Source organism: Aptenodytes forsteri, unplaced genomic scaffold (assembly GCF_000699145.1).
Source record: "Aptenodytes forsteri isolate BGI_AS27 unplaced genomic scaffold, ASM69914v1 Scaffold296, whole genome shotgun sequence".
Lineage (NCBI taxonomy): Eukaryota > Metazoa > Chordata > Aves > Sphenisciformes > Spheniscidae > Aptenodytes > Aptenodytes forsteri.
In genome coordinates this window covers 2784424-2788874 of record NW_008796181.1, presented here as the reverse complement: position 1 = coordinate 2788874, position 4451 = coordinate 2784424, and the positions used below count along the sequence as shown (strand labels likewise).

General features: G+C 41.8%; 1 protein-coding gene across 2 annotated transcripts in view; it reads right to left on the bottom strand.

The window, feature by feature from the left end:
- The window catches only part of DPP6 (dipeptidyl peptidase like 6), a 433849-nt gene that overhangs the window by 199870 nt on the left and 229528 nt on the right, over positions 1 to 4451 (bottom strand). The gene's annotated exons all lie outside the window — the stretch shown is intronic.

Sequence of the window (4451 nt, the reverse complement as noted above, 5' to 3'; positions counted from 1 at the left end):
TATTATTATTATTATTATTACATTATTATTATTTCTATTATTATTTTATTTCAATTATTAAACTGTTTTTATCTCAACCCACAAGTTTTTCTCACTTCTACTCTTCCAATTCTCTCCCCCATCCCACCGGGGTGGGGGGGGAGGAGTGAGCGAGCGGCTGCGTGGTGCTCAGTTGCCGACTGAGGTTAAACCACAACAGTTACTCATGCAGAAGTAAGGAGCAAGGGACACAACAGTGAAAGGACATCTGTCTTTTCCATTTTTATAATGTTAATTATTTCTTTCTGGCTAGCAGCAACCTGTGCTGACTTCCGTGAGCGTTGCTTGGATGATGAGGCAGGGAGCAGAGTCCACAGGCTGTGAGACTGTCCTCAGAATAGCTGGGAGACATCTCAGTTCTCCTAATAGGATTTGCTCAGGCTTTTCTCAGATATTCTTGAACCATAAATCACTTCATGAATATCCTGATTTGATGTTCATGAAGTTTAAAAAAAGTCTTAATTGCCCCTGGCCCTTGTCCAGCTCTAGCTTAGGAAAACTGTAGTTTGAAGAATTACAGCTCTTCGAAGGGTACTCGGGCTTTTGGCGTGAGATGCCAGTGGGCTGGCTCAGCACCGCGTGCTGCTGTCAGGCAAAGTGACTCCAAGGTCTCCAAAGGCTTACCAGTCATGCTTGGTCTGTTTTAACTGATTTCTGTTTTTACTAGGGTTCTCACAGCACATTACAAAGAGCTTTGGAAAGTCGTTTATTTTCATTTTCAAAACTTTCTGGGCGGCAGTAAACACAACTGACAAGCAGTAAGTCATTTTTCCTCGGGAAAGCAAGATGCCAACTTTCTTTCCCATACTGGGCTGTGTTAACTGTGGCACAACACCACAAGAGCATGACTCCTTGTATCGAAAGAACACTTTTCTTGCTCATTTTTCATTTGAAAGAAATATCCTTAATTCAATACAATCCTGAGACTCAGTAAGTGAATTACACAATGGAACTGAGACATCCATGTTCCCACTCAAAAAAAAAAAAAGCAAAACCAACTGACATACAAATTGCTTTTTTCTCCTAGATCTATTTCACGAGGGTCGCTGCCACCCAGCAGCAAAGCCACTGCGTTATCGTGATCATTTTTAATCTCCCTGCACAATTCATGTTAGCATCTTAAAAGCACTGACAAAAGCACCTCTTCTCCTGAATCATGCTGCTGGTTTATCTGTCTGCTTTTCACTGGCTTCAGGCCGTAAAGTTTCCGCTGTAATCAAAATTCTCTCTTTAATTTTGTGACTCTCTCACTTCTGACGTCAAAAGTGAGAGAGTGTGGGTTAGAAAGGTCCCCTTTGTATTTGAAACTGAAGTTAAATGTGGGGATATCATCTTGATTTAAACATGTTGTAGGATTTGAAAAGAGAAAAATCACCCAAGCAGACACAATGACTTGTGTGTGGCAGTTTCATTGCATCCCATGAAAAAATGCTCCAGAGATGGGAAGGAAACAGGCAAGTGTCCAAGAAAGGAGTTTCTTCTCCGCACCTCACCAACCTCTTAATTCTCTCAAGAAGAGTTTGGCTTCTGAAATTAAGGGGTCTTAACAGACCCTGCCGGCAGAGCGCGCCATCTCCACATTTCCCTACAGTGCTCAGCAGAGCTTCAAATCAACTCCTGACCTAAACACACCTAAAAAGGTCCTCCGTCTTCGTCTCCCTGTCCATCCCACTCACTTTGCAAGACTTAAAGACATCCTAAATTCATGTGATGCTGCAAAAAACCTTCCAGTATAGACTTCCCTACCAAGCAGCCCATCTAGCCATCTCATGTGGTGCTGCAAACATCACATTGCACCATGCACAGGCCAATGTTCTCAGAGGTGTTCAGATCCTTAATTCCCTGTGACTTCACCAGGAGTCAGGCACAGAAACACTCCTGAGGACCTGGGCCTTGGTGCCTCTCTTCTCCCTGTCTAAATTCAAAGATAAAACTCTTCCATAACTAATAAAAGAGTTCAGAAGTGATCAGATATGAAGCAGTGGGAGAAGGCAAATGATAGGGGCTGAGGCACTGGTATTTTTAAAGAGAGAGAAGAGCATTAGCACAGCCAGGATTTCATTTACCATGTGAAAAATCTGTTCAGAGCAGGATGGGAACTCTACCAATTAATATACTCTACAGATGCGTCTCTCCAACAAGCAGAGTTACAGGGATCATTTTTCTTTGACACACACCATAAGGGAATGAAAAGGTTAATGTAGTGTATGTGAGCGCATTTTTAAAAATCAATTTAAGGGAATTTTCTCTGCTGTAAATTAGGCTCTGGCACAAGGGAAAATCATCAAGCTCAAATTAACAAAAGGAATGAAAGAATTTAATTTAAAACTATGTTGTGATTGTATTGCTCATTGGTGCACACAAAAAAATCAGCAACATGCATTTCATTTTACCTTCTTTGATTACAAAAAGGCTATTGTCAGTGAAAGATAATGTTGAATCATAATTAGAAGCAGGACTCTCCCTCCTACCAGGCTGCAAAGCTCAACATTTTCTGTAATGCAATATAAAGTCATTTTGGTTAGAAATCCCATTTGTCAGCTCTCCTCACGTTCACTAGATTGCGACCCCTCTACCCCCGGTCGCACATGCTTCTGTATACTCAGAAAAAGCAGGGTTTGACTTCTGAACTCCAGACTTCCCATTCAGCAAGACTTTACATTCGCCTAGCTACAGCTGAAGGCATGAAGAAATTTAAGGGCAAAAACGATGAAGTTATTGGACTCCTGGTATCTGTATAGAAGATTTGAACCAGTTTTCAGGTTTCCACTAATTTTAACTGACAGGAGGGCGAACCTCAGCTGAAATCCTGCTTTTTCAAGGGGGCCAAAACACTTCCTATAACTTCATGGCATTGTCACAGGCTCTCAATTCCCCATTATCTGACTTGCAAACTATGGATTCCTCTCCCCCTCACAACAACTATACATAGGGTATCTTCTTTACCTGGAGAGAAGAGGACACCCAGCAGTACAGTGACATTCACACTCAAAGCTACAATAAGAACGTGTCCTCGAGGTGACACAGCTCCACATGATGTTTCCCAAAATTATCACCAGGCATAGCCCTTGTGCTTTTCTCAAGTGACATTTGCTGTCACCAAACTCAGGAAATGAAAGGTGGTGCTGAGGACAGCAAGATTTTGTGACATGTTCTGCATCAATGAAGTGAAGAAAGAATATGACACAACTGATCTGTGCTCACACATTGGACGCTGTGCTGGTTGCCAAAAGATATCAGCAGCACAATGAAGGGACAGACAGGTTGTATGAGCTACTCGAGATAAATCAGCTGCGTTATTTTCCTTCCACTTCATTGACACAAATACCCGCGTCGTTCCTCTTGTGTATTCAACAGCCTTTCATGTGGTCCATCACTGAAACCTCCCTCTATAGAGAGCAGATAATTGTCCATGTAAAGAATCTCAGTTATTTAACGGTGACAGATGAATCTTCAACCATTGCCAAATGCTGCCTTGAGGAAGAGAGGCCAATGCTGTTCTACTCTTGGCATTTTTCACTCTTCCAGTGTTCCCAGGCTGCCCTGCCTGTCCTTTCATGCTATCGTGGGATTTTCTACCTCTCTCTCCAGAAATTCTTCACCTGTTACTAAATAATGTCAAGACTATACGACTATATATGACCATAGACTTTTATGTCTGACCAGGCTGTTATAAACAATTTATTCCCTCCTCTTACAGCTGGTTTGAGCTATTAATGAAGGGAGTGTCAAGTGCTAGTCTTTTATTTGGCAGGATAAAACACAATGTCAAAGCCTACCACTTCACCTAAAAATGGAAAACAAACAAAGAAGCAAGCCATGGTACTAAAATATTTGCAGTCATTTTTGTCACATTCATTTGGACAAGTGGAATGAGGGAGGCAGGATAAAAAAACCCCAACAAAACCAAAACCAATTAGACATGCACAGATTCATTCACTACATTATGTTGCTACAGCAGAGAAGTATATATGTGTATATACACACACACACACACTCTCCTCTTTTTTTCTTTCCATTTCTTGGCCTGGGAAAGCAGAGACTCGCCCCCTACACACATATCTACTTAGCTCTGCACGAGAGGTCAGTTCAGTTTTACCCATTAGTTTTCATTTCCTTTGAAATGTGAAATAAACTGTCCTTTTGTAAGCTGAGTGGACCTGGACCTTGGCTCCTCTGAAGAACACCTCGCAAGTCGATAGCTGCAGCCCCTTCCCCGTTGGGTAGGACCAAGCAACAGTGGTGAACTGCAGCAGAGGTTCCTCGTTTCAGCTAATCCTCTCCCCGTATGGTGAGGGACTACGACTGTAGTAAATAATTGATGAAAAATATGTCTGATCAGAAGTTCAAAAGAAGCAGAGGAATTGCAGAAGTAAGCTAGCATTTTTTTCTTTTTTTTTTTTTCTTTTCTT